This window comes from Triticum dicoccoides, chromosome 2B (genome assembly GCF_002162155.2).
Source record: "Triticum dicoccoides isolate Atlit2015 ecotype Zavitan chromosome 2B, WEW_v2.0, whole genome shotgun sequence".
Taxonomy (NCBI): Eukaryota; Viridiplantae; Streptophyta; class Magnoliopsida; order Poales; family Poaceae; genus Triticum; species Triticum dicoccoides.
In genome coordinates, this window is record NC_041383.1 from 791,789,819 (window position 1) to 791,802,302 (window position 12,484).

At 42.3% G+C, this 12,484-nt stretch overlaps 1 pseudogene; it reads left to right on the forward strand.

Annotated features, from left to right (window-relative positions):
• The first annotated feature begins 539 nt into the window (after window positions 1-539).
• Window positions 540-2,058, forward strand: LOC119361446 (annotated as a pseudogene).
• Window positions 2,059-12,484: the final 10,426 nt, after the last annotated feature.

A 12,484-nucleotide genomic window follows, 5' to 3' on the forward strand; every position in this document is an offset into this window, starting at 1 on the left:
TAAATTTTTCTTACTGACTGAGGCAAAAACATACCCTCTGTAATCATTGGCGACTTTCTTCAGAGTCAACATAGTTGATGTTAATAAATCAAACTTCCAAGGAAATTTGAGCTAATGCAAATGACTTACTCTATTCAAGATGCTCCCACTTGGATTGGAGTCAAAAAACACATAGGAGCTCTGAATATGGCTATGTGCATCTTGTTGAACAACAGAGTTGCTATTTTGTATGCAGCTGCCACAAGAAACAAATGCCCTTACGAAGATGCAAAGCGAACTTGCAATAGCCAATGCCACAAAGACAGAGATCAGTGTGCACATTCACATGATGGTTACAGAGATCAGTTGCTATTTTGGCACTGTGCACATTCACATGATGATTTCAGGCAAACTAGTGCAGGTTATGAGGGGCTGTTTATGACTAAGTTGCTAACAGTTTTTAGTCCAATTTGTTACAGAAAATGAAGAAAACCTAACACTTTTTAGTCTGCCTATATAACCAAGTTAACTACAGTACAGATTATCTTATGTCTAAGACGATGGTACTAGCTATTCGAGGTCTTTTGCAAAGCAGCCGAATAGAGTTTGGTAGCAGCACTATGATATGATCGCCATGGGATGATAGTGATGGACAGGTGGAGTGTGTACCACTTTTGTGTCATGGAGTATGGAAGCAATTTTCTTTGCTCTGCGATGGCTTTAGCCCTTTTTGGCCCATCAGATGAGATCTCAAAACCTTGTCACCAGAGACCACACTAACTACCCATGTCCGCTTTATTATCCATCGATCATGCCTTATCCTCTCATCCATTCAGTCACCCAGTCAATCCATTCCACATGCCGAAAATTTTATCTCTGTCTGAAGACTCCGAACTAGCACTTGCAACAACTCTGATCTTTGGCTCTGCTTTCACCAAGTTACATACAACACATGTTTGGCAGCACTTTCCTCTGCTAGTAGTGAAGTTCTTTCAGAACTGAGATTTCGCCTTTTTGTTATTACTGTTAGCCTTTGTTTGCTCGAGTATACATACCTTCTGCCAGATTGCTTTTGGTGTGCTTCCTATGTCTTCTTCCTTTAATTAACCACCTTCCTCACCCTTTTTGTCTGCTCTTTCTGCTTTAGTTTCCCTCTCGCCCACGGCATTCCGTGCACTCGCTAGCCACCGGTACGGAACCGATAAAGTTCTGTTCATGAAACTCCGATAAATTTTGTAAGCTCTTAGTTACTGAATTTGACGTTGTATGTAATGTACTGACTGTAAATTCTGGAATAAGATAAGAGGGCCTAGAAACATTTTACGACTGCAAATTTCCAATTTTCAACTGACGTACTATGATGGAAAAAAATAAAATTAAAAACTGGAAGACGCATCTAAAATAACTGCACCATTGTATATCTTGCGACGGAGAGAGACTATAATGTTTGTATCTTTGTGAATGTATGCAGTCTCATGCCGAGCTGACTGTCGAGGAGCGCGCGACACTATGTCGGTGCCTCAATTACGAGAAGCTGACCCTCGAGGCGTGCAAGGAGCTGGCGAGGAACCGGCGGATCCCGCCGAGGATCGCCGTGCAAGCATTGTCCTTGCAGCGGCCACCCAATGCACTCCAGAGCCCCTTGTCATCGCCTACACCGAAGCGGGTCGTGTCAGATGACGAGAAGGAGAAGGAGACGCTGAGGATGAACCTACGGAGGATGCAGGGCAGGGTGGCAGAGCTGGAGATAGTGTGCAAAGAAATGAGAGGGAAGACGAGGTTGTCGCCCCGGGCTGCGGCCAAGGGCAACAAGGCCTTGGGTGGCAGGGGCTTGCCTTGGATGTGCTAGCAGCTGGCTAATGGAAAAATTGAGCAAGGATTTCCTTTTTTGGGGGTGAGGCTCTTGTCTCTTTTCTCCTTATTGATCCTTTTGTACAGTTGTTTTGATGTGTTGATATTTTTGGCTTGTACCTTGTTGATTGTTGATTGTGAGTGACGCGGGTTATACTTTCTTTTGCCTAAAATAATGTACATGCGATTAAAAAGTTGAAATGAATAAGATCATTTCGGAAAATACCCCCGATTCATAATAATTGTCGCAGTTTTGAACTCGGTTTAGTTCAAAACTGCGACGCTTATTTTGGATTGGAGGGAGTAATACATATGAGTATGACAGTATAGATAACCCAGTACTCCCTCCGTTTCTAAATAGAAGTCTTTTTAGAGATTTCAATATGGAATACAATACGGATGTATATTACTACATACAGAGTAAAACGAGTGAAATCTCTAAAAAGACTTCTATTTAGGAACGGCGGGAGTTGTTCATAACTTAGTGCAACCAGGTTGCTCATAACTCAATACAAACGACCGTCATGACAGTAGATGATGATGAAGGTGGGGAGGTGAGTTGACGAGTACCACGCGGAGATCTTCTCCTATGCATACGAGTGTAAAGCACAACATATGCAGAGATCGAACCATCATCACACAGAGCGCCATACGACTTTGTGTACCTGGGCAAGTAATTTTTCTCCAAAACTTCAAATGTTCAACTGAACTTAGAGAAAATTTTGATTTTGATTTTAAAAATTGGCAGTTGAATTTGAAACCGAATTCGTAAGCGGATCACACGTAGACATAGTCATGCTGATTTAGCATAGGAGGTTAAGGAGGTAACTGAAGCATCGTGTGCTGTTCGATTGCGTCTTCAGAAAAAGAAAAGATAATCGATTCAGAAACAAGCAGCACTGTGTTGATAACTGAAATCGATTTGTCAATAGAACAGAAAAAAGGTCAGCCAGGCCACCGGGACTTAATTTCACCTGCGACAAGGAATATTCTCTGGGACTATGATGGCCGTATGATGCTGGCCAAGATGACTGATCAAACAAAGACTTTTGCAAAGCAACAACTGAATGGAGTTTGATAGTACTATGATGAGTTGCTAATGATGGTTAGAGGGATTGTCTAGTACGTACAGTATAACACTTTTTGTGTTAGGGAGCATGGAGCAATTTCTTTGCTATGCCTTTGGTCCCATTTGCACTCTGCAATTCTGCATTGTGCGCTAGCTTTTGGTCCATCGGCTCAGATCTGAAAGAAAAACTTGTCACTAGGCCACACCACATTCGCCTGCTTTATCCCTGTCTTATCCTTTCATCCTGTCAGGATTAGCATGAAGGAATCTCTTTCGGCAGCAGTCACCGACTCAATTCATTCAACATGCTGAATTTCCTATGCGTCTGAATCGATGTACAGTACTTGGTATCTCAGAGAACTAGTACTTGCAACAAAAGTATTTTCAGCAGTATTTGAACTAAAATCTGAATCGATTTCGGTGTTCTTCTCTTCTGTCTGAAAGTTGCTTCGCTGTGGTTCCACCAAGTTACGGCAGTGTTTTCCTCTCTCAGATCTGTGCACACCAAAACTTTTGTTGGCAATTGCATGCATGCAGATGTTTTTTTTTTCATTCAGGGACGTAACTTTGACATCTGGCCCCGTTTGCACGCAGTGCACTGTTTGCTTCATCTTGTCCTTGGTCTATCAAATCGGTTTCACTTTTGTATTGGCTCATCATTTTTGCAGCTGAGATTTCACTTATGTTTGCTACTGGTGATAGCTAGTAGCCTTTTTCTTGACTATACCTTCTGCCGGATCTCCATGTCTTTCCCCCTTTAATCACTTGCCTCCACTTTCTAGCTTGCTCTTTTTCCTTTTATTTTCGTGGCATCCACGGTATTCCATTTGAGCGTGTTTTTTTTTGCGGGTGAAAAATAATTTTCATTTATCACTCAGGATCAATCTCCTTCTTACATAAGTCAGGCACCTCACCTGGTCCTGAACCCAACCATACAACCGTACGTTTCTCAATTCTACCAAAAGCAGCTAGGTAATGGCTAATGCCATTCTGCTCTCTACGTACATGAGCCAGTTTAACTAGTCTCCCGTCTCCCAGCAGTCTCCTAATCTGATCAGTAAGCATAGCATAACAAGATCGGTCCCTCTCCACTGCCTTGAGCATATTGAGCGCCATGAGGCTGTCCGTCTCCAATTCTATGGGCTGATGCGTCCACTGCAAAGCCAGGTTCAGGCCCTCCATACAGGCAAGTAGTTCAGCTTCTAGAGGCTCCGCACATGACCTCAGTTCCCTACACGATGAGAAGATAATGTCGCCGGAGCTATCCCTCAGGATCATTCCGGCGCCAGCCGTTCCTGTCGTGGCGCAAAACGAGCCATCGACGTTGAGCTTTGTCCAACCTGCAGCCGGAGGAGTCCATCGTGGTCGCGGCCTAGCCGTACCTGTACCGCTCAATATATCTTTGCTCGACACCACTACATCAACTACCTGCTTCCCTTTCGCCGGGTCTGCACTCGGATTGTTCTGTATGCCAACGAGCGAGTCGACGTAACTAAGGAGGAACCTCTTCGATGCTTCAACCGGTGGCGGCTGCTTGTGATGTGTCATCTCATTGCGTACGTGCCAGCATCGCCAAAGTGTCATCATGAGCTCCATCCTCTCCGTGTGTCAGGAAGATCACAGAGAGTTTGGGCGAGCCACTCCGAGCCCGTCCGATGGAAGGTAGCAGCGGCAGGGATCCTCCAATGTTCAGCCATTGCTTGCCATAGCGCCACCGCCCTCGGGCACCTGCAAAAAGCATGAAACGTGTCCTCCGGCTCCATTTGAGCGTGTTAACCGACAAAACTGGGCACTAAACAATTCCCCACTATATGATTGCACTTTAGCTATATGTAAATTGACTAAAAAATTGAATGTGGATAAGCCGATTTTTGAGTCATTGATTTCTGCTGCTTCAAGATTCGTGCTCCTTGTTTTCTTCTGTTGTTTCTGTTGTCAGGTTTTGGGCTGAAATTTTTGACTGGACACTGTTTTGTCTCAGTCAAATCCTTATTGGGCTGAATCCCATTTCGGGTTTCCTTATAGGCCGACGATGTTTCCACCCTTTCTCTTTGTATGCCTTTTTTGCTTTTCATTTTTTAGTCGGTTTTTATGGGTATTTTTAGGATGTTTGGTGAGTGTAAAATGCATACACGCAAGTGCTATATTATATGTGTACACATTATACTAGAGTATGAATTGCACCAATATATGTTTAGTTCTTACATGAAAAAAGTACAAAGTTGTGTGGAAGTTTTATTAAATTATTTTTCATTTTCTTTCTTCTTAAAGGGTAATACTAATACCACCAATTCGTTCTACATTGAAAACATTTTTTTTTCTTTTTTTCTTTTAAGGGCATACCAAAGCTACTAACTCATCCTTCTTAGAAAATCCTTTTTTCCCTCCGAAATACCACCATTATATGCTTATTTTTGCATAGTGCATGCGTGCAGATATTTTTTTCATGCAGAAATGTAACTTTGACATTTGGCCCGTTTGCACGCAGTGCACTGTTTGCTTCATGTTGTCATTTGTCTATCAAATCGGTTTCCCTTTTGTATCGATTCATCAACTTTCGTTTTCTACTGGGTCATAACTAGTAGCCTTTGCTTCTTTTTTTTGCACGTTGCTAGTAGCCTTTGCTTGAGTACACCTTCTGCAACAATGCTTCTGGTCCTTTGTATGCTTTCTTTTCTCTTTAATAATCACCTTCCTCCTCTTTTATGGTTGTCCTTTCTGCTTTGATTTTCGTCTCATCCATGGTATTCCTTTCCATTGTCTTAATCCACACAAAAAAGCACTAAACAATTTCCTAAATTTTTGTTTTATGACTGTACTACCATCTATGTAACTTGGTTAAATTTTATAATCATTTATTAGTGGATATGATATAAGGGCATCTCCAACACCGGCTCACAAAACAAACATAGAATTTTCCACGGATGAGTCTGGACTCGCCCACGAACAATGATATGGGAGCCGACAATTCATGCTAACACGACGGAATTCATTCAAACGGACAAAAGTTCAGACATAAATTGGATGATATTTCGTCCGGTCAAATAATATAAAAAAAACTAAACTAATTTGTAGCTGGCGGTGACCTCGTACGCCTGGCCGGGATTGCTAGCACCACCTTCATCTTCGTCCATGCCATCGTTGTTGGAGTTGTTTTCAGCTACCTTACTTGTCCTCACCATCACCGGCTTTACCGAAAAAGGCTTTCGCCCCGCTTTATAAATAAAGCAAACCGCCACAGAGCATACAAACCCACACAAGTCCACACACACACCCAAGTCTCACGACAAAGTACAAAGGTTCTGCTGAGGGCACAGCTCAACAAGCCCAGAAGGAAAGAAAAAATAACACCCGCACACCAAACACAAGGCGCCTAATCAGGGTCCGGCGGAGGCGGCGGTGGCGGCGGCGACAGGCGGACGGCCATTGAACGGATGTCGGCGATGAAGGCGGAGATGGCGTCACGGTCCGGGGGGCGGCTAAGCGGCCGCCAAAGCTGCAAGAAACCAAAGAATTTGTAGAGAGCGTCAGTAGCGCGACGAAGGGGAGCGTGCTGGATCACAAGCTTATTGCGAAAGGCCCAAAGCGTCCAGGCGAGAACCCCAACCTCAAGCCACCTAATGTGGCGAGAGGATGCGGGGGACAACTGGAGTTCAGCAAATAGGTCCGGGAAGTTGGTGTGGCACCAACTACCACCGACCACCTCACGAAAGCAGCTCCAGAGAAATTGGTGGGAGATGCAGGAGAAGAAGATGTGGTTCGAGTCTTCAGGGACTCCACAGAGCGGGCAGATACCGGTGCCCGGTCCATTGCGCTTGCAGACCTCCACTCCAGACGGGACCCGACCGCGAATCCACTGCCACATGAAAATGCGTATCTTCAGGGGGACGCGGACAGACCAAACCATCGATAAGGGGAGGGGAGCGGAGGAAGGGGCAATGGCCGTGTAAAGCGACTTGGTGGAGAACAAGTCCGACGACTCCAACCACCACCGGACTCGGTCCGGTCTTCCATCCACCAACGGCTCATGCAACGCAACGCAATCAAGCAACTCACGCCAGGCGGCGGATTCCGCCAGCCTGAAAGGCCGACGGAAAGCAAGGCGCCCCAGGTCAAGAAGGGCCCTATTGACCGAAATCATGGGGTCGACGGAGATAGAGAAGAGGGCGGGGAAGCGGGCCGCAAAGGGGGAGTCTCCGGCCCAACAATCAAACCAGAAGAGCGTCGAGAGGCCGGTGAAGGAAATATGCCCTAGAGGCAATAATAAAGTTATTATTTATTTCCTTATATCATGATAAATGTTTATTATTCATGCTAGAATTGAATTAACCGGAAACATAATACATGTGTGAATACATAGACAAACAGAGCGTCACTAGTATGCCTCTACTTGACTAGCTCATTAATCAAAGATGGTTATGTTTCCTAACCATAGACATGTGTTGTCATTTGATTAACGGGATCACATCATTAGGGGAATGATGTGATTGACATGACCTATTCCGTTAGCCTAGCACTTGATCGTTTAGTATGTTGCTATTGCTTTCTTCATGACTTATACATGTTCCTGTAACTATGAGATTATGCAACTCCCGTTTATCGGAGGAACACTTTGTGTGCTACCAAACGTCACAACGTAACTGGGTGATTATAAAGGAGCTCTACAGGTGTCTCCAAAGGTACATGTTGGGTTGGCGTATTTCGAGATTAGGTTTTGTCACTCCGATTGTCCGAGAGGTATCTCTGGGCCCTCTCGGTAATGCACATCACTATAAGCCTTGCAAGCAATGTAGCTAATGAGTTAGTTACGGAATGATGCATTACGTAACGAGTAAACAGACTTGCCGGTAACGAGATTGAACTAGGTATTGGATACCGACGATTGAATCTCGGGTAAGTAACATACCGATGACAAAGGGAACAGCATATGTTGTTATGCGGTTTGACCGATAAAGATCTTCGTAGAATATTGGGAGCCAATATGGGCATCCAGGTCCCGCTATTGGTTATTGACCGGAAACGTGTTTCGGTCATGTCTACATTGTTCTCGAACCCATAGGGTCCGCACGCTTAAGGTTTCGATGACAGTTATATTATGAGTTTACATGTTTTGATGTACCGAAGGAGTTCGGAGTCCCGGATGAGATCAGGGACATGACGAGGAGTCTCGAAATGGTCGAGACGTAAAGATTCATATATTGGATGATATGGTTAGGCCAAGGGGTCAAGCCCATGAGGCTTTAGTCGGTGCAAAAGGAGTTTTGCGGAGGCCAGGGGGCCAAACGCCGGAGACCCTGGCGTCTGGCCCTGGGCCAGACGCCGAGGCCCATGGCGTCTGGGTCAGACGCCAAGGATTGTGGCATTTGGTCCTACAGTCCGAGTGGGACTCTTGCCTGGAAATCCCTATTTGCCGCGCGTTGCGGCAAATTGTCGCCGTATCGCATAGAGGGAAGGGCACCAACGAAGCTACTGGGCCGGCCCAGTCAACCAGTTCGTTCGTTCTAGTTTGGAACCTTTCTTTTCCTCCTGACTTTAGTTTCTCTTCTTTACTGTTTCCTTGTTCTTCTTTTTCCTTTTCGTTTCCTTCTTTCAGTTTTCAAGTTTATTTTACTTTTTAAAAAATATGTTTGTAAATTTCAAATGTTGTTCAGAATTCAAAATTTTGTTCTTAATTTCAAATTATGTTCACATTTTTGAAACATGTATGCTAATTTGAAAAAATACTTCTAATTTCTAAATCAAGTTTTGAAGATTTTGTTTGAGATTCATGGAAAATGTTCGAAAATTAAAAAAATATTCCCATTTTCAAATTTTGTTCATAAATTTAAAAAATGTTCTCGTTTCAAATTTGTTCACAAAATACAAATATGTTCTTGTTCTTAAAAAAATAAAATATGTTCGCATTTAGAGTACTTGTTCCCTTTCTCATAAATTGTTCACAGATATAAAAAAATGTTCTTCCGCAGTTTCAATTATTTTAGTTTTTCGAATTTCTGTTTCTTTACTTCATTTTTTCTATTCCTTTGTAATTCCTTTTTCTTCTCTTTCTTGTACTTGAGAATTTCAGATTATGTTCAAAAATTCAAAAAATGCTCAAAACTTCAAAAATGTTTCTGTTATTATCTTTTGTTCACAAATTCAAAAAAGATTTCTCCATTTTTCATAAAAATGTTCACATACGTAGAAAAAATATTTACCTTTCAATATTGTTCATAATATAAAAAAATGTTTGCGTTTTCAAATTTTCTTCTGGAGTTTGAAAAAATGTTCCTCTTTCCAAATTCATTCGCAATTCTTTGAAAAAGGTTCGTGTCTTCCAATTTTGTTCTGTAGTTTCAAAAAATGTTTCCATTTCAAAATTTGTTCACAATTTTCGAAAATGTGTATATTTCTATTTTGTTTGGGAGTTTCAAAAAATGTTCAAAATTTTGTATAAGTGTTTAAATTTTCTATTTTTGTCCAGGGTTTTCCATGTTTTTAAATGGTTACGTATCCAAAAATTTGTTTTTGAATTTGAAAATGTTCATCTTCATTTTTCGTTTTTTCATCTTATTTTCGCCTATTCCCTTTTCGTTTTTAAGAATGTTGTCACAGTTTTAAAAAATGTTCGTGGTTTCAGAAAAACTGTTCCTTTTTTCAAAAATGTTTGAAAATTGAAAACTTGTTTTTGTTTCTTCAATTTTTGTTCTGAGTTTGAAAAAATGTTCTTGTTTCAAAATTTGTTCTTGAATTCCAAAAATATCCGCGTATCCAAATTTTTGTTCAGAGTTTCAAAAAGTGTTCCCTTTAACAAAAGTTTGTTCACATATTCAAAAATGTTCATGATTTTCAAAAAAGTGTTCAGTTTATCAAACTTTGTTCACATATCCCGAAAATGTTCAAGATTTTTAGGTTTTTCATGTCAAATTCGAAAAGTGTTCGCTTTTAAAAAATAAACACTTTTTCAAAATAATGTCCGCGTTGGGAATTTGACAAAATGTTTGGACCTACATTACTTCTAGCTTCGCGCGGCATTGTTAAACAAGAAAGCTAATGTAGCACGTTGGCTATGCTCTTTCCTAAATAGAGGGGCAGGGTTAGCACCAAAGAGACAACAATTGATCCCTTGGATCTCTTAGCCGTATGCGGTGCCCCCCTCCATCATAGTCCACCTCGATAATATTGTAGCGGTGCTTAGGCGAAGCCCTGCGACGATAGAACATCAAGATCGTCACCACGCCGTCGTGCTGACGGAACTCTCCCTCGACACTCGGCTGGATCGGAGTTCGAGGGACGTCATCCAGCTGAACGTGTGCTAGAACTCGGAGGTGCCGTAGTTTCGGTGCTTGATCGGTCGGGCCGTGAAGACGTATGACTACATCAACCGCGTTGTGCTAACGCTTCCGCTTACGGTCTACAAGGGTATGTAGACAACACTCTTCCCTCTCGTTGCTATGCATCACCATGATCTTGTGTGTGCGTAGGAAATTTTTTGAAATTACTACGTTCTCCAACAGTGGTATCAGAGCCAAGTTTTATGCGTAGATGTCATATGCACGAGTAGAACACAAGTGAGTTGTGGGCGATACAAGTCATACTGCTTACCAGAACGTCATACTTTGGTTCAGCAGTATTGTGAGATGAAGCGGCCCGGACCGACATTACGCGTATGCTTACGTGAGACTGGTTTCACCGTTACGAGCACTCGTGCTTAAAGGTGACTGGCGGGTGTCTATCTCTCTCACTTTAGTTGAACCGAGTGTGGCTACGCCCGGTCCTTGCGAAGGTTAAAACAGCACTAACTTTACAAACTATCGTTGTGGTTTTGATGCGTAGGTAAGAACGGTTCTTGCTAAGCTTGTAGCAGCCACGTAAAATTTGCAACAACAAAGTAGAGGACGTCTAACTTGTTTTTGCAGGGCATGTTGTGATGTGATATGGTCAAGACGTGATGCTATATTTTATTGTATGAGATGATCATGTTTTGTAACTGAAGTTATCGGCAACTGGCAGGAGCCATATGGTTGTCGCTTTATTGTATGAAATGCAAACGCCCTGTAATTGCTTTACTTTATCACTAAACGGTAGCGATAGTCGTAGAAGAAATAGATGGCGTAACGACAACGATGCTACGATGGAGATCAAGGTGTCGCGCCGGTGACTATGGTGATCACGACGGTGCTTCGGAGATGGAGATCACAAGCACAAGATGATGATGGCCATATCATATCACTTATATTGATTGCATGTGATGTTTATCCTTATGCATCTTATCTTGCTTTGATTGACGGTAGCATTTTAAGATGATCTCTCACTAAAATTATCAAGAAGTGTTCTCCCTGGGTATGCACCGTTGTGAAAGTTCTTCGTGCTGAGACACCATGTGATGATCGGGTGTGATAGGCTCTACGTTCAAATACAACGGGTGCAAAACAGTTGCACACGCGGAATACTCAGGTTAAACTTGACGAGCCTAGCATATAACAGATATGGCCTCGGAACACGGAGACCGAAAGGTCGAGCATGAATCATATAGTAGATATGATCAACATATTGATGTTCACCGTTGAAACTACTCCATCTCACGTGACGATAGGACATGGTGTAGTTGATTTGGATCACGTGATCACTTAGATGACTAGAGAGATGTCTGTCTAAGTGGGAGTTCTTTAGTAATATGATTAATTGAACTTAAATTTATCATGAACTTAGTCCTGGTAGTATTTTGCAAATTATGTTGTAGATCAATAGCTCGCGTTGTTGCTTTCATATGTTTATTTTGATATGTTCCTAGAGAAAACTATGTTGAAAGATGTTAGTAGCAATGATGCGGATTGGATCCGTGATCTGAGGTTTACCCTCATTGCTGCACAGAAGAATTATGTCCTTGATGCACCACTAGGTGACGGACCTATTGCAGGAGCAGATGCAGACGTTATGAACGTTTGGCTAGCTCAATATGATGACTACTTGATAGTTTTGTGCACCATGCTTTATGGCTTAGAATTGGGACTTCAAAGACGTTTTGAACGTCATGGACCATATGAGATGTTTCAGGAATTGAAGTTAATATTTCAAGAAAATACCCAAGTTGAGAGATATGAAGTCTCCAACAAGTTCTATAGCTAAAGGATGGAGGAGAATCGCTCAACTAGTGAGCAAGTGCTCAGATTGTCTTGGTACTTCAATCACTTGAATCAAGTGGGAGTTAATCTTCCAGATAAGATAGTGATTGTCAGAATTCTCTAGTCACCACCACTAAGTTACTAGAACTTCGTGATGAACTATAGTATGCAAGGGATGACGAAAACGATTCCCAAGCTCTTCGTGATGTTGAAATCAACGAAGGTAGAAATCAAGAAAGAGCATCAAGTGTTGATGATTGACAAGACCACTAGTTTCAAGAAAAGGGCAAAGGGAAAGAAAGGGAAACTTCAAGTAGAATGGCAAACAAGTTGTCACTCCCGTGAAGAAGACCAAAGCTGGACCAAAGCCTGAAACTGAGTGCTTACACTGCAAAGGAAATGGTCAATGGAAGCGGAAATGCCCTGAATATTTGGTGGATAAGAAGGATGGCAAAGTGAACAAGGGTATATTTGATATACA